Below are 18,661 nucleotides of genomic sequence, written 5' to 3'. Positions count from 1 at the left end.
ATATAAAATATATAAGTAATTCATACAACTCAATAGCAAAGAAACAAATAACAATTTAAAAATGGGCAAAAGACCTGAATAGACATTTCTCAAAAGAAGAAATATAAATGGACAACAGGCATATGTAAAGGTGTCCAGCATCACTAATCATCAGGGCCATGCAAATCAAAACCACAATGAGATATCACCTCACATGTGTTACAATAGCTATTATTAAAAAGACAAAAGATAGCAAGTATTATGAGGATGTAGAAAAAGGGAACTCTTGTGTACTATTGGTGGGACTGTAAATAGGTACTGTCACTATAGAAGCTACTCAAAAAATTAAAAACAGAACTACCTTATGATCCATCAATCTCACTTCTGGGTATATATCCAAAGGAAATGGAACATTTCTCTCAATATCTTGCAGAGATACCTGCACTCGCATGTTCATTGAAGCATTATTCACAATAGTGAAGATATGGAAATAACAGAAATGTCCATCAACAGATGGATGAAGAAAATGTGATGTGTATATATATATATATATATATATATATATATACACCACACATAAAATGGAATATTATTCAGTCTTGAAAAGGAAGGAAAACCTGCCATTTGTCATAACATGGCTGAACCTAAAGGACATTATGCTAAATGAAATAAGCCAGACACAGAAAGAAACATACTGCATGATCTCACTTATATGCAGAATCTAAAATAGTCAAAATCATAGAAGTAGAGAGTAGAATGGTAGATGCCAGGGGCTGTGAGTCAGGGAAAATGAGGAGATGTTGGTCAAAGGGTACAAACTTTCAGTTAGAATATGAATATGTTCTGAGGATCTAATGTACAGCACGGTGGCTATAGTTAATAATACTACATTGCATACTTGAATTTGCTAAGAGAATAGATCTTAAGTGTTCTCTTCATAGAAGAAAAAAAGAAAAAGGCAACTATGTATGGTGATGAATATGTTAATTAGCTTGACTGTGGGGATTATTTCACAATGTATATATATATCAAAACATCAAGTTGTACAGCTTAAATATATACAATTATACCTCAATAAAGTTGGGGGAAAAATCTAGGTACTGCACTAGACTTTCCAAATATTATCTTATTTAATTCCCAAGACCATCCTCTGAGGTACACTTTATATTATATAAATATACATTTTGTGAATGAAAGAATTGGGTCTGAGCTAGGTTAAGTGACTTTCTCAAGGTCACAAAGACCCAGGTCAGTCTGACTACAAATTCACTACTACACACTGCTTCCTGAATATGAAGTAAGGGCATGTGGTGCTTTTCTAGTCCTCAGGCCCACACACTCCAGGAACACAGAAGCTCACAAGGTGGTGGCAGCAATGATTTCATCACATATTTTTAAATGATTTTCCTTTTCATAAGGAGAACATTAGTATTCTAAACATGAAGAAAATATCTGATTTTTCTTTTTCTCTCCCCCTTCCATTTTATTGTCTTGGTGTCAGGGATAAACAGTGTTCCAAGGATCATTTTCTCTGACTATCAGCTTTGGGAGACTAGAGAATATTGTTGATGACCACCAAAGGTGTCAGATTTCCCTTAATAATCCAAATGTATTACTCAGAGATTTGCCAATAACCTTTTGACAAAAAAGAAGTAATTATTTATTAAATATTGAGTAATAGGATTTTTTCGAAGTCAAAAGCAGCCCTGTGGAGAGTTAATATCATGAACCTCAGTTTCCTTAAGGCTCCCTTTGCCTGTGCTGTCCTCTGCACCCTGCTTTTGGCATCTATCCTAATATTTCTCTCACTGACTTGCCATCATCTGTTTACTCACCTGTTTCCCCAGCTAGACTTGAAGATTTCCCTGGCAGGGACTCTCTCATTCCTGTGTTTCTAAATTGGGCACAGGGCCTGGCTGCAAGTTTCTGCTTAGTAAATGTGTGGAGAATGAATGAATGAATGAATGAATGTAATCTTACTCTTCTCCCTCAAAAGGAATTTGTTAAATGTACAACCAGTGATGGTATAATTTTTAAATCTCTATGAGACATTTTATGCAAATTGCCAAAACAGCAAAAATTCCTCATTGGAACATGTTGGGATTGTTGATTCAGGAAATGTGATACCCAAACCCTGATGCATTCTCTGATCTTTATTAGACAACTATCCTAATTAATTATGGGGTCAACTTTTAAATGAACTGTTTCTATAAACTCTGCCATTGGTCCTCAAACCTCAATTACCCATGCAGATATGCAGATTCTGCACCCCTTTCACTCAAAGCGGCTTCTACTAGATCTGTCTGCCAGGAATACCCACCTTTGGGCCACACGGCCAAGTGGGGAAGAAAGGTGGACTGTCTGATAGCAAGGCCTGGGCGCGGACTGGCTTGAGAACATGACCCCAGTATAGCCAGAATAATGTCCCACACGTGCCTCAAAATCATGTCGATTGAGGTCATGAGTTTTTCACCAAAACCTGCTCCTCCCTTTAGCGAGTTGTCTTCAGCCCAGGGTATGGCATCACCATTCTCTCAATTACTCAGACTAGAAACTGGTGTGTCATTCTGGATTCCCCCCACTTTTCAGCTCTCTCAATGGCATCCTATGATAAACAGACCTTAAAATGTCCGCTTCTCCATTCTTACAGCTACTACCCCAGTTAAAGACTCTAAAACTTCTCATGTTGATTACTGCAATAGCCTCCTGTCTGGTCTCTCTGCCTCCAATAATCTCTGCATTGAATTCAGAGGTATCTAAGATCCAAAACTGACCATGTCATTCTCCTGCCAAAATTCCTTCAGGAACATATATTTTTCAGGAGTTGCCTTGAACTGGTGTCCTGAGTGGCTTCTGCTCTCATCACCCCCTAACTATGCTCCATCCAGCCACCTTGAACTGCCTTTATTTTCTCTAGTATGCCTGATACTCTCTGGCTTCTGGAGTCTTAAACCAACCTGGAACATTCTTCCCCAGATCTTTGTCTGACTAACTCCTATTTACCTTTCAAGTCTTAGCCTGATCGTCATTTTCTTTGGGAAGTCTTCCTAAGATAATTGACCCAGCTGGATGTTAGCTCCAAGAGAGCAGGGTCATGTCTTCTTTAGTGTCTGGCATGGTGCCCTACACATACTGTACTTGTTGAATGACAAAAAGGGAAGAAGGAAATTGATACTTATTAAGTACTGGTTGTGTGCCAGGCACTGTCTAGGCTCTAGCTCATTAAAGTCATTTAGTCCTCATGACAACACTGATGTATAAAGCATCACAGTCTTCATTTTTCAGATAGAGAAATGGAGACTCAGAAGTTGAATAACTTAAGGCCACAGAGCTGGTAAAGGCAGAGCAAGAACTGATTCCAAAATCTGTGTCTTTCTATTGTTCCATATGCCTAGCATGGAGCTCGTAGCATATGAGATGATAAAAAAAAAAAAAAAAAAACATTGTTAAATGAATGAAGAAATGAACATAGGGAGATCATAGCTGCAAATAATATAATTCATTTCAGGATGAAAATATATACCCAGATAATAATAATGCCTGTCTTTGGGCGATGGGTCTAGGGATGCTTTATCATCATTATCATTATCATCACACTAGCTTCACGCATTTTCTATGTCTTATTTAATGAATATGCAATTATTATTATGTATTATGGGAAAATAAGCAAAATTAAAGGCAATTTAACTAAAAATATGTATCTATATAATACACTTCAACAGTGATCTAGGTATATCATAGAAAAGAGGTAGCTATTCCCTTACATATTCTTTTTCTTTTTACCACAGTATTTACTCTCTTTTAACATTCTATTCAATTTACTTATTACATTTACTGTCGGTCTCCTCCAGTAAACTATAAGCTTCACAAGAGTATGCACTTTGCTCACCAATGTATCCCAAGTGTTAAGAATAGTGCCTGGCGTTGAGGAGGTCTCAATAAATATTTATCAAATGATTAAATAGCCATATTATATTCAAACTCCTTAAATGATGCTTTGATTTCCAGTGCTTTTTGGCTTACTTTTCAAACACTTTCCTGGTTGCTAACTTGAATTTCCTTAGGTTAAATAAAAGGATTCTGCTCAAACTGAAACTCAAATTTTTATCAAAATGGAGATTCTTAGTCAATGGAAATGGTTTCCAAATGAAGCTGACGGTTCCATGGCCACAGTAAAACATCAAACTTGTTCACATCTGTTATGGTACTTGATCCTCACAAAAACACAGTGATAAAGGCAGGTCAGGAATATTATTTTCCCTACTTGATAGATGAAAAACTGAGACAAGGCTAAGGCCCCCAGTTAGGTTAGTGTGACAAAAGAGAGACCTGAACACAGATCTGACGAAGAAACAGAGAGCCAGGACCATAGTCACTGGGAAGAAATGGGATTTGAGGCAGAGAAGTTCACGAGGTATGTACTCCAGCACAGAGACAGGCAGGGCCTAGTTATAGCAGTCAGACAAGACAGCAAGGGTAGGGACTCAGAAAAGGAGTGGGAGGAAGGCAAAGCTGAGCTATGGTTCCAGAGACCTTTGCATTTCTCCCGCAGAGGTGCAGGATTGAGCCTGAGCACAACAGACTTTCCAAATCTGTCACGTCATCTCCATCCCAATCCTCCAGTCCAGTTGTCATCATTTCTTGCCTAGACAATTTTAACAGCCTTCACACTGGTCTCACTCCTCCAGTCTTGCCACTGGCAGTCCAAACTCCCCACTGCAATCAGACTGATTCTTCCATAAGGAAATCTCTACCATGGTATTTTTCTGTTTTACTTCTTTATTATTTCTTCATTATCTGGAGGATGAAATCAAAACTTAGCATGGCATTCAAGCCCTCTATGCTAACTGCTATCACCCTCACATTTCTAAGGATATTGCCCCTTTCCCCCATGTCCCTTACCCAATAAATCTTTTTCAGACTCGAAATATGCTGTGGCTTTTCGCACCACTATGCCTTGGCACAGGCTGTTGACCTTTTCTGTTCCTGATGAAGTCTTAGTCATCCTTCAAGGCCAGCTCAAATGCCACTCCGTCTGCGAAGTTTTTGGTCCTCCCAACTCTACAAGGACAGTTACTCGCATCTGTATTTGGGCTTCTGGAGCACTCTTCACACTGCTCTGGCACAGCAAAACGTTGTCCTATCTGTTTCTCTCTCCCGTCCCCAACCTGTGCTGTCCTCGGCACTTGTTAACGCTCAAAACCACTAAAGCAGGTGGTTCTTATAGTGTGCTCCCTGGACCAACAGAATCACATCATGGAAGCTTGTTAGAAATGCAAATTCTTAGGCTACACCCCAGATCTACTAAATTGGAAACACTGGGAGTGGGATCCAGTCCTGCAGGTGATTCTGATACATACTAAGGCTTGAGAACTGCTGTACTAAAGGATTAAAGGAATCAAGGAGGAATTCTGTGTGGGAAGAATCAGGAAAGGCTTCCCAGGGGAGGAAGCATTTAGATTGGGCCTGATAGAGGTTAAGATTTAGATACAAAGAAATAAAGGGAAAGGGCTTTCCTGAGATAGGAAATTGCAAAAACAAAGGCAAGGAGCTAGAGAAGTCCCTGCGTGGTCAGGCAATGTGTTGGGCCCAGTTGCCTGGAGTCTAGAAAGAGTGAAGGAAAGTAAACAGAGATCAGTTTAACTCAGCAGCCTCTCCCACTGGCCCATAAACTCCTCCACGACAAGGAGGCAAGGACTGTGTTTGACTCAGCTCTGCGTCTAATAGCCGACCCAGGGCAAGGGCTTAGTAAATGTTTTAGGAATGACTGATGGAGGGCAGCTCAAATGAAGAAGAATATCAGAGACATAGGTGTTCTGTGAGACCAGCCATATCATGCAATGGTTCCTGAAAAGGAAAGAGCAGAGAAAATTGTTCCACTGCAGTTAGAGCATAAACTTTCCCATCTGGCTCCATCTAGTGTCCTAATGGGCAGATTTCTAGTCTAGGACATCTCGAGCCACAGAAGAAACATCCTCTGATTGCTGTGCTGCAGGTATAGAGAGGGGAGGGAGGCGGGGCCGCCAGGGCCTGGCTTCAAATTGAAAACAGCTTTAGGTCTGAGCTTTCTTGACTTTTTTCATTTGGTTATTCCATTTAAATTTCCTGTAGCTTTGGGACGTGTGTGTGTGTGTGTGTGTGTGTGTGTGTGTGTGTGTGTGTGAGAGAGAGAGAGAGAGAGAGAGAGAGAGAGACAGAGACAGAGGGAGACAGAGAGAGAGAGAGAGACAGAGAGAGAGACAGAGAGAGAGAGGGGGAGAGAGAGAGAGAAACAGAGAGGGGAGGGATGAGAGACAAGTCCTTTGCACATGCCAAATTCCAAAGATTGTGTACCCAGAATCCTTCAATTCCCTTATCAGGGCATGTGTGATGGATTTTGGCCATGTTCTGTAACCTCCACCAGGGGGTATCCCAGACTCTAACAAAGCAGCATGCAAACCTAGAACTTGGGAGAGGGTCATTTTTCTTTAAAAGTGATCAATAAACTATTGTCAATGTCTTTGATAAGGACTGAAAGAACACTATTCTAAGGAAATAATGAGAGATGCAAACATATGTACAAGAGTGTTCATTAAACTATAATAGTAAAAAATTGAAAATTACCTAAATGTTGAATAAGATGAAATGATTAAATAAGTTATTCATGTGCATACTATGGATTATGCAATTCTTAAAAACATACTTTTGAAGAACATTTAATAACATGGGAAATGGTCATGGTATTTTGTTGAGTGAAAAAAGAAAAATACAATACGACACCCATTGTATTAAAAATGCATAAAAATACAAAGAAAAAAGTTGGTGAGAAGTACAGTAATATGCTGACTTGTATAATTAGCAGCAACATAAATTTAAATTATTTTACTTTTATATATTTTCTACAATGAGTATATTTACAGTAAATCAAGAATTGGGCAGTAGCATGAAAAGAAGGAAACTGAAATGAAAATGAAAAGAAAATTTCATTAGAAAATGAAAAGCAGAATATTAGTCAAATTGGGAGCATGTAATCCAGTAAAAAGTAAGCAGTTGCAGTGGTTTGGAGAAACATATTTTGCCAGTATCATCTAGCACAACCCAGGGCCCATTATTATCGATGACTAAGAGGTTACATGTTTGGTGTTTTAACAAACTACTTCCTATTTTTAAAAGAATTAAATAAGGGACTTCGCTGGTGGTCCAGTGGTTAGGACTTTGCCTTCCGATACAGGGGGTGCAGGTTCGAGGGTAGAAAATCATACATCCTTGATATTGTCCATTCTTAATGAGCCATCTATGAACAAAATTATTTGTGTAATAATAGCTATACTCTCCCAGATATTTTCAAATCAATCTCACAAAAATGCCAATGAGCAAATCCTGACTGATAGATACGTATATACTATTCCTTTTGCCTAAAACACTGTTTCTCAGAAGTGGCAGGTCAGGTAAGATTTGCGGGTGTTTCTTATGCCCCCAGCACTTAGCTAGACATTGTGTCTGTCCGCTCACAGATTTGTGTCAATGAATCTTCACAGAGATTTTATATGTGCTATTAGCCTTGTTTTGCAAATGAGAACATTGGGGCTCACAGAGGGGAAATGACTTCCCCAAGGTCATACAGGTAGCATGCAAGTAGTCGTGCCTAGTTCAAACGGAGATCTGTCCCCTTGCAAACCCAAGCACTTCCTACCTTTTGCATTTCCCAAAGGGGTCACCTGCAGGGGAAAATTAAAAGGATGCAGGAGGAGTTGCAATGTCTGAAGCTCTCAGAAGGCACCACTGTGGTGTAACTCCTGTTCTGCACTCCAGTGACCTTGAGCTTGAAAGGGACAAAGGAGCAGACTCCCCTGATGCTCTGTGATGAGTCAAGAGGAAAGGCAGCTCTCAGAGAAACAGCTGGCCTTTCTCCAGCAGCCGGGCCTGGGAGATAAACAGATCAATGCAGACACTTGCCTCCACCTAATGAGCTAATGACGCAGCCAGGATACTGCCTTATTGGATTGCTGGTCATGCTGATAGGGCCCAGAGTTAAGCAGGCCTACTGCGGGGGCGGGGGACTCATTCCCCACCTCCTAGTGAAGTCCAGCTCCTTTGTATGAAAGCTAGGAATGACTTGTTCCCTTTATTTGTTTGTTCATTCTTTTGTTTGTGTTTGTTTTTCCTCAGTCTCCTAGGACTATGTTGAGATTTGCTGAAATGATGTCAATGACCTTTTTGCTCTGTGGACAGAGTGCCACAGATGAAGGAAACACTGTCCTCCCAAGAGGCAGACCAGTGTTTTGCTAAGAGTCCCAACCTGGGCATTAGCACAGGTATATTCTGATTTCCACAGTGACTCGCTGCAGGACTTCAGGCACATTCCTGCCCCTCTCTGATGTCAATTTCCCACGTGAATCACAGACTCACTGCTTGCTACACAGCCACAAGAAGAGTAAGGAGCCAGAGAGTCTCCAAACCAGAAGGTTGCCAGGTAGGCCACTGTCCTCAACCCAAGACTGGAGAGTATCAACTGTCGTCACAGACGCGTTCTTTGAGCTTGTTAGAAATAGAACCTTTATATATGTCCTTCTCTGAGGAGTCTTCAGAGAGATTTTGGCCTAAAAGTCTCCTCAGGGTTGAACTATATCAGTGGTTTACAAATTTTTAAAACTGTGGAACCCTTTGTACAGACGAAATTAAATTCAAAAGCCACAGAATAAAATAGATGCAGTGGGTGAGATATTGTTAAGGCTCCATGAAGCACAGTTTGAAAATCACCAATTTAATCCAACTCTTACTTTACCCTGCTGGTGGTGAAGCTTTGACCAAACTTGGGTCTCCTGCCTCATAGTCCTGTGCTCTTTCCCTTATATACATTTCCTGATTCATGTACCCATCAATCCATTCCCCACTGTGCAATATTTGCTTACATTCTACTATACTGAGTCTACTGAGGGAATTACAACAAGACATCATTTGAGTCCACAGAGAGCTCACAGACCTCTGATGTACTGGCCAAAGACAGAAAGGCAGAACCCCACAAATGGACTAGATTAGGGTTTCTTAACACCGGCTCTATTGACATTTTGGGCCAGATAATTTTTTTATTGTCAGGGGTTGTATTATGCACTGTAGCATGTTTAAAACAGCCATGGCCTCTACCCACTAGATGCCAGTAACAGTCCCTCCCAAATCCTGACAATCAAAAATGTCTCCAGACATTGCCAAATGTCCTTTGGGGGTAGGGGGCAAAATCATTTCCATTAGAGAACCAGTGGATTAGTTAACACAAGAGAGCAACATAAGGGATCTCACCAGGCTGCATAAAATTAAAGGCCAGGTAAATGATGAAGACAATGTTGAGAAGAAGGGGCTCCTCTACACCTATATCCTCAGGGTGGTGATACCAGCACAATGTGGAGAAAGGAGAGGCAGACTCTTGGCTTAAGGTGGGCTTGGCCCTGATTGTCTTCTCACCCTATGCTCCCCTAAAGATCTTCTGGCCAGAAACTTCGTGGAAAGACTCCTGGACCAAGACAAGTCCACCTGCCTCTACTCCTCACTGTGCCACTAATTCATAGTGTGACACTGGCCAAATCCTTCTTCCATCTGGACATCAGTTTCCTCACCTGTAACAAGGATAGACAGCGAGGTCTGTAGTCTCACCAATAATCCCTAAATTCCCTCCTAGCTCATGGATTCTATTTTCTAATTTTTGCCATAATCCTAGAAACAGCAAAACCAAGTCAGGCTGCTGACTACTCGATCTTAGGCTTTCTCAGCCACATCTGAAAACCCACTTCCTTGGATAAGTAGATTACAAAGGGAAATATAAAGGGAGTTTATGCTCCTATCCATACCTTGGAATAATAATAATGATAACAGAGATTAACCTTCATATGTGGCTTTGTAGTTTACAAAGCACCTTCACATATGCTATTCACATACGTTATCCTCAAAACCACCCCATGAGGTGAGAATAATTACTGTCACTTCATAGATGAGGAAATCGATGTTCTGAAAGGTTGAGGGTCTTTGCCTAAGGTCACATCCAGACCTCCCTGACTTCAAACTCCTTGCTTCAAACTCCAGCTGCCTGTGCTTCACTAAGCATATTGGAAACTGTCGCTCCAAGTCTCCCAGAGACAGGACATAAAGGCCAAGTGACTGAGACACTCGGGCGGAACAGGAAGGGAAGAGACAGCATGCTGAGGATACCATGCTGACCGTGATAGGTAGACAGAGCTGGCTGAACAAGTGCCAAACCAAGTGCTTTGAAAGAGTTGAAAAAAGAAAAAAAAAAAATCTTCCCACTGTTTGCCTGCCAAGGCCTTGCACTGGGACACGGGTACAGAGCTCTGCTTAAGGCTTAATTCTATTGATTACACATTCCATTTTCCAAAGTGCCATTTGCCTGAAGGAGCAGGCGGTGTTTTCGGCATCCGTTTAGCTGATGTATTAGCCATGTGGCTCAGTGCATCAGCAGGCTCGAGTCATCAATTTACGGTGAGATGACAGAGGGAATCACTCACTGCAGAATTGTAATGGGGAGAGGGGGAGGGGGGATGGAACACAGAGAAGGGGACAAAAACATTGGAACTGTGGTCCTGACTGGGGCCTGGGGAAGCAGGAGATGGATGGCCCAACATAGGACCTTCGGTTGATAATAGCAAACATACTCAGGACCTGACTCTGTGGCAGATCCCAGGCTGGGCACTGGGGACACAAAGAGGAGTCACAAGAATTCCCACCTCCAAGGCCTCAGTTTTATGGGGAAGACAGACATAAACTATGAACGACAATAATATCAGACATACGTTACAATAGAAGGATGCGGTAGGTAACAGAAAAGCGTTTTAAAATTCCACAGCTATGGTTCAAGTCCCAGCTTTATTATTTACTAGCTTTGTCGTTGTAAAGTTAGAGGCAAAGTTAGACTGGAAGCTCGTGGAGAGCGGGCATAATATGTCATACATTTTTGGATGTCCACTGCCCCAGCCCAGAGTCTGGTATTGCCATCATAACTACCAAAGAATATTAATAATATAAGTATGATAATAAGAAGAGTAGTCATAATAAAATAACATTTTCTGAGCTCTTGCTATATACCAGGTCCTGCCTAAGTGTTACATATCTTTTAATCCTCACAACAACCCTATGAATTAGGTACTATTATTATCTTTATTTTATAGAGGAGCAGGTGGAGCCTCAAGGAGGTTAAATAACTTTCCCATAGTCACACAGCTTGTAGGTGGTGGTGGAGCCAGGATTAAAATCCAGAGCTGTCTGGCTCCAAGCCATACAGCCATTCAACACTACAAAGTTCAGCTATCCCAACTGTACTCAAGTTATGTAACCTTGCAGAGACTCCATTTCCTTACTCTCCATCAGTGGCTCTAATATTCTTTTTCTTTACAGGTTGTTGTAAGCATCAAATAAGATAATACATGTAGAGCATTACTTAGTATATTCTAAAAAGCTCAACAAATGATACTTATCATTATCCTTATTCTTAAGATAATTATGTTCAGAGAAGAACTTTGAGGGGCAGAGCCCACCTCATTTAAGGGAAGCTTGTCCAGTGCCTGTGTGAATACCTACTCTTCTCTGATGCAACCAAGGTGCCTCCTCTGGCCCCTATCCTTGCTAGTGCTCCAGTATGATTCTTCTCTTTTTAAAAAAAAAAAAAATATTTATTTATTTTGGCTGCACCAGGTCTTAGGTGCAGCCCGTGGGCTCTTTAGTTGCAGCATGGGGGAATCTTTAGTTGAAGCATACATGCGGGATCTAGCTCCCCGACCAGGGATCAAACCTGGGACCCCGGTATTGGGAATGTGGAGTTTCACACACTGGACCACAAAGGAAGTTCCCAGTATGATTCTTTTTAATTAGATATTAACATTTTATTTATTAAGGCTTTTGCCATTTGACATGCAACATGAGGTAGACTGTGGCAAAGGCAAAATGTGAGTAAAGCCAGTAATGCCTTTAGAAATTGCATTCCAATAAACAGGCTCATTGGCCCTTGAGTTTCAGGGAGGAAGTTTATCTGACAGAAGTATAGGAGGTGGATGTGAGAGGAGGATGGTAAAAATTTGCCTTGGTAGAGAACCCCACCACTACCCTATCTCTGTCTGCTCTGGCTAGAGAACCGCCCCCATGCTCCCTGAGAAAGCAGTGTCATAGAAGAACGGACACTCACTGGTGTTTCCTCACTCATTCACTTATTCATTTATTCAGCACATATTTTTAGAGGTCTTGCTTTATTCCCGGTACCATACTGGGCACTGAATTTAGAGAGATCAATAAGATTTCATTGATACTTAAAACTTTAGAAGGATGATGCTTGTGTAGTTACAAAATGATGTGATAATTCATTGTCATGCTATTTAAAATAATAACAATTTAGAACTATCTCAACTATAAATACTAGGAGATTTTAAATAAAGTATGGTATATCTTTTCAAAGGAATATTATTTAATCATTTAAAGAATTTATAAATAATTCCAAATACTGTGGTAAAATGTTCACAGTACAATGTTAAATGATATCAACCTGTACATATAATATGTTTTTAACTATATATATATATATATACAGATATGCAAAAAAAATTTGTCAGGAAGAAAATGTTCAACTTATTAACAGTATTATCTTTGGGGATGGTGTTAACGGTGATATTTTCCTCTGATATAATATTATCTGTATTTGCAAAATTTTCTACAATGAACATATAGCAAAAGCTATCCAAAAGTATAAAACAATTATTGTTATAAGTATGCATAAAATACTCCTGGCAAGAAAAGATTGACCTTCTAACTTTTCCATCTTACAGATGAATAAACTGAGGTTCTGAGAGATTATGTAGCTTTTCCAAGGCTTTCCAGCCCATAGCTGACTGAAGCACACCGCAAATAAGTCATCTGATTATAAATCTGGAAGTTTTCCACTGAGCCACCGGGACTTTCTAAGAGCTACCTGCCTGAAAATGGGGGGTTGGTCTGTCTCTAAAGTCTTCAAGGATCTGGCAGAGCTACTGTTCTGATTGTTCCAGAAGAACCTAGAAGTCAAAAGGAGAGTCTGGGAATGATTCAGTGATGGATCGCTAGTTGTGGATCTAGAGGAAGTGCATAGCACTGTAAAAATAACCTTGGCTGTTTACATTTCAACTCCTTAAGATTTATGGTATTTGAACTAGAAGAATAATATAGGTCTGGGCACATATTTAATGTTTTCATTTGATTTAGAACATACAGCCCCAGCACTGAGCTGATTTGAATGTTTGAATATTTTAATATCACTGTATTATGTGCTCAGCATTCATGATTAAATATACATCTTCAAGTCCAATTTACTTTTAACTTCATTATGGTCTGTTACAACTGGCATTCAATGAATTCTGCATTTGGCCACATAGCCCAGCTCCAGTTTTTTGCAGTTGTGCATTTGTGTGCATACATCCATGGGCATGTAAAACCAAACTCTCCTCTTTAAACAGAAGTATTTCTTGTCTTAAGAAGGACCTATTTTCTCAGGTATCAGTGACATTAGAGCACAGGACAACTGAGATATCAATGAATTCAACCTTCCAATTCTATTCTCACATCTGGTTCATAGGGACCCTACTCTGGGCTCCAAGCGTTACTAATGCAAACTTTGCGGACCCATCTCTCTGCCGAGAGAATATCCAGACAGGTACAATAGGAATTAAATTCAGACCTCTTTGATATTTTGCCAACTTTTCATCTTAAAAAAAAAAATACAGGTCTTCCCTGGTGGCACAGTGGTTAAGAATCCGCCTGCCAATGCAAGGGACACGGGTTCGAGCCCTGGTCCGGGAAGATCCCACATGCCGCGGATCAACTAAGCCCGTGTGCCCCAACTACTGAGCCTGTGCTCTAGAGCCCGCGAGCCACAACTACTGAGCCCACGCGCCTAGAGCCCGAGCTCTGCAACAAGAGAGGTAACTGCAATGAGAAGCCCGTGCACCACAACTGCTGAAGAGTGGCCCCCTCTCACCGCAACTGGAGAAAGCCCATGAGCAGCAACGGAGACCCAATGCAGCCAAAAATAAATAAATAAATAAAATTAATTAAAAAAAAATTATAGCTTTACAAGTATTTTTCCATTTTTTCATTATGTATCTATCAAGGTAGGAGGATAGGTATATATTTTAACAATTTGTTAGGTAGATTTTTAACAAAATATTTAGATTATACTCTGTGGGCCTCCATCTATTCCGTCACCCGAGCCTTGAAAATGTTCAAGGTGGGCCTGCAACTTTCCCCAGCTCCCAATTTCTGGATAGGGTCTTATATGGGCAAAAGACTTACCCAAGGAATCATGTCTTGCTCATCTCTGTACTGCTAGTGCATATCACATTCTTTAGCACTTAGAACACACTCAGTGAATGGTTAATTGAAACAAACTAATTTGGAGGTATTTTTCATTTGTTTTGTATTTTAAATTGGGGATTTTATAAAAGCAACAAAGAAGATAAGTTCAGGACACATAAAGCCAATACGGTTCACTAAACAATTAATATATATGTGTGTGTATATATATATATATATATATATATATATACATATACACACACATATACTCAACAAATTACAATCAGTATGCATATCCAACCACAGTATGAGTCTGCAGCCTGAGAGGTTGGAATAAGGGTGACTGACTAATGCATGGGGAGGTCATGTGTCTCATCTCTGACTACAGGGATACGTGTCCATCTCAACCCACAAGTTTGAGTGATTCCCCTAAGCAAGTTCAGGATTGAGGATTCCCCCAAGCTATTATCAGAAGAAGAAGAAATGAATGCTGTACAACAAAATGCTTAATGCACTTTGAAACAGTTATCTTTATATGAATATACTTACATATGTATGTGTGTGTATACACACCACTGTATATTACATAAATTATACGTACGTGTGTATATACCCACCATGATGCCATAAGGCATAATCCACTGGGCACCTATAACTGCATGGTTGTTTCTCAAAGTCTGCAGGATCCTTACTGCCTCCACCCACCCCTCACAACTTCATCTCTGCCCCTCCCCATCCAAGGAGGCTTTCTCATTACAGGATAATGATAGTGGAATAGAACTCTGTCACTGGATAATGATCTCCTGTGGTTAGATGAATGAGGAAGGCAGACTTGGGCACTTTCAGAAACTGAACAGCAAGGGGCTGCCAAAATGTTGATTTTTCATAGAGGAAGGCTTTAGTCCTGTCGCAATATTCCACTCAAAGCTGAAACATTACATGCAGAAGGAGACAGCAAATTTAGGGAGAGCAAGGCCCTTGGGAGACTGAGATTAGACTAAGATATAAGGTGGTTGACCACATTGCATGACCAGGGGTGATTTCAAATCCTTACTGGGTCGCTCTCAGTTTTAGGCAGCTGAGCTGCTTTGCCACTTAGAGACAGGAGGTGGGATCTATGTCCTTTTGAAGGCAGTTTGCGTTATGGAAGACCACAGCCTGCTAATAAATGGCTTGAATGGCAAGACCCTGGAATGGCACTCAGGACAGAAGCGTTATTTTCCCTGCTCTGCCTGTATGGCACGGCACCACATTAGACAAGGCTTTAACCTTTCTGAGCCTCTGTCCTCTTATCTATCACATAGTGTGTTGATTGGAGGTTTCTGAAAGCCTAAAGGCATCTGACTTGACAACTTCACATCAATAGCAATGTAACTAATTTCCTTTCATTTCATGAGGAGTTCAAAAGCAATACATCTAGTATGCAGAGGGGAGAGAGCGTTCAACATTCATGTGTACCTCTCGAAGAATTCTAGTACCTTAAACTTGGAAGAAACTTCAAAATTCATCTATTTCAATATCTTCAGGAACCCTGGATGTTCTGCTGGGACATCTGTGGTGGGGGAAGCTTACTATCTCCCCAGGCATCCCCATCAGTTGTTGGTGAACTTGGACTGCCTCAAGGTCATTTGTTTGTTTGTTCATTTGTTCATTCATTAATCAATTAATTTGATACCTAGCAGGTCAAGGATTATATAAGGCACTGGAGCCCCAGATGTGAGTCAACACGATCTCTGCTCTATAAAAACTCAATGTTGGGGCTTCCCTGGTGGCGCAGTGGTTGAGAGGCTGCCTGCCGATGCAGGGGACGCGGGTTCGTGCCCCGGTCCGGGAAGATCCCACATGCCGCAGAGAGGCTGGGCCCGTGAGCCATGGCCGCTGAGCCTGCGCATCCGGAGCCTGTGCTCCACAACGGGAGCGGCTGCAACAGTGAGAGGCCCGCGTACCGGTAAAACAAAACAAAACAAAACAACTCAATGTTGAACAGAGCAGCATACTGGAAGGGGCACAGAAGGCCGAAGGGGACAGTAAGGCAACTAGACATGTAGACAATAATTACAATAAAGGCTCTGGCAGAAGTGGTATGTTAAGGTCTATCTGCTAGCAAGAAGAAATGGTCAGACTGCATTTTGTGGAAGAAAGTGGAAGGCGTTGAGGGAACGCACTCTCAGGAATAAAAGTTGGGAGCAGGACAGCTAGGCAGCTTATTGTTATTAGAGACTAAATAGCATAATGTGAAAGAAAGGACTCCAGGGTCAAAATGTCTGAATTCAAATCTGGACTCCGCCACTTCTAGCTGTGTGGTCTGAGGCAACTTTCTTAACTTCTCTGTGCCCCAGTTCCCTCATGTATAAAATGAGGACAATAATAGCACCTAAATAGTAGGGTTAATGTGAGGATTCAGTGAGTTTTTATATGAAACGCACTGAGAGGACTGTGCCTGAACATAAGGCACACAGCCAGCATTATCACTGATTAGGGCACGTCAGTTAAGCCTTAGCTAGCAGTCACTGTGGCAGTGGTAGTAAAAGGGGTAGCAGTAAAATCATAATAGTATATTGTAGCAGTACAAGTAATAGTGATGTTAATAGCAGCGGCAGCAACAGTAGTATTAGTGGTAGAAAAGTGTTAGTAGCGATAGTAGCAGCAGCGGCGCTCACAGCGTCTGTTATAGCAGCAGTGGTAGCTGTGCGGTATTAACGTAGCAGAATTGGAGACAGGAGTCATGGGCAATGGCTGAGAGAACTCTCGGGGTTTAGATACTTTTTGCCTCATCCTTTGGTTTGTCCCTTTATCACCTCCTGCCGTTGCCTGCATCGTCATGTGCCTGCCCGACAAAGAACGGTAGGAAATCCACCCTAAAATGAAGGCGGGTCAGTAGCTTACACACAGAGGCCACCAGAAACAGAGAAGCCCTGAGACAGGTTTTTCCTTCTGAGACAGTGTATGGGTGTGTGGAGTGAGAATGAAGTCCCAAGAAAGAGTACGGGTGACAGCCACATTGAATGGGAAGGGGAAGGGGAAGGGCCAGTGAGTGAGAAGGAGGCCATTCTGGCTGAGCAGATAGGAGGCAAAGGAACTGGCTCTTGGCAAATGTGTCAACTACGTCAGTTTCCTCAAAACTGACACGGGAGCTGGGGATCAAACTCAACGAAGTAGACTCCAGTGCCTCAGGTATAAGGATCGATGCTAAGATTCAAGCCCCAATCTGCCTTTTAAGCACTAAGAGCGCCTTATGTGAGTTTCTCCTGTGGCTCAGGATGTGGCTCCACAGTTGAGGGCCAGAAAACCACTGCAGTCAGCCAGCCATCACAATGATATCTAGGGTTCTGTTTATTTAGAAAGTTTTAAAAATGTATAGTTCCCTTGGCGTGAATGTCTGCGAGAAGCCCCTGCTGGCTGGTGGGGGAAGTCAATACAGGGTGAGAAGGAATGGATTAGAGTCACATTGTTCCAACAGCAGCAAGAATGAAAGCTTCATCAACATTCGGATTAGCGCATCCCCATTTACAGGAGCTTGAACTCAATTAAAAATTTCAGCTGGAATCTTGGCACAGGTGCCTTGAGACAGAAGCTGACTGTTCTGGGCTTCCACCCCAATTTTAATATGTATTCCTGGAAGGAGATGCTTGGGTCAGATGGACCCGGGGCTCGATTTAGACCCTTGGCACAAAATATAATAAAGTGCTATTTGGAATCCCATGGCAATTTAGTTACGTTACAGAATCAGCTGTTTCCATAGGTCTCTTTTACCCTTGGGCTTACTATTTTCCTCGAATTTGATGTCACTTTTTTTGTGTGTGCGTGTGTGGTACGCGGGCCTCCCACTGCTGCAGCCTCTCCCGTTGCAGAGCACAGGCTCCAGACGCGCAGGCTCGGCGGCCATGGCTCACGGGCCCAGCGGCTCCGCGGCACGTGGGATCCTTCCAGACCGGGGCACGAACCCGCGTCTCCTGCATCGGCAGGCGGACTCTCAACCACTGCGCCACCAGGGAAGCCCTTGATGTCACTTTTTAAAGAGAGTGGTGAAAGAGGGGAACACTGGGCTTGGAAGCCAGCGGACTTGGCACAAATTTTGGTTCCATTTACTGGCTGGAAGCTCTTGGCCAAGTCACTTAATCTCTCTGAACCTCAGTTTACTCCCCTGTAAAACTGGGATAATAATTGATAGCTTTTCCTCAAATGATGGCTGTGCAAATTTAAATGAGATAATAGACAACAGAGTTAACACACCTAGCATGTTGTTTGGTACACAAATTTGCTAAACTAAATGATATCTTTTCCTGAAAAATCCTCTCACTTCTGATAGGTTCCGAGAGGTTATACTGTGCGACATTTCAGTTCTTTACTCTCAGACCAGGGCCTGGCCCTCAATAGTTGCTCT

The 18,661-nt window shown here is 41.7% G+C and overlaps 1 protein-coding gene across 1 annotated transcript in view; it reads right to left on the bottom strand.

The window, feature by feature from the left end:
* The window catches only part of AGBL4 (ATP/GTP binding protein like 4), a 1,273,876-nt gene that overhangs the window by 409,421 nt on the left and 845,794 nt on the right, over positions 1-18,661 (bottom strand). The window lies entirely within an intron of this gene.

Source organism: Monodon monoceros, unplaced genomic scaffold, assembly GCF_005190385.1.
Source record: "Monodon monoceros isolate NGI ecotype Baffin Bay Population unplaced genomic scaffold, NGI_Narwhal_1 Super_Scaffold_18, whole genome shotgun sequence".
Classification (NCBI taxonomy): domain Eukaryota; kingdom Metazoa; phylum Chordata; class Mammalia; order Artiodactyla; family Monodontidae; genus Monodon; species Monodon monoceros.
The sequence above is the reverse complement of the archived record's forward strand: the minus strand, read 5'-3'. Positions and strand labels throughout refer to the sequence as shown.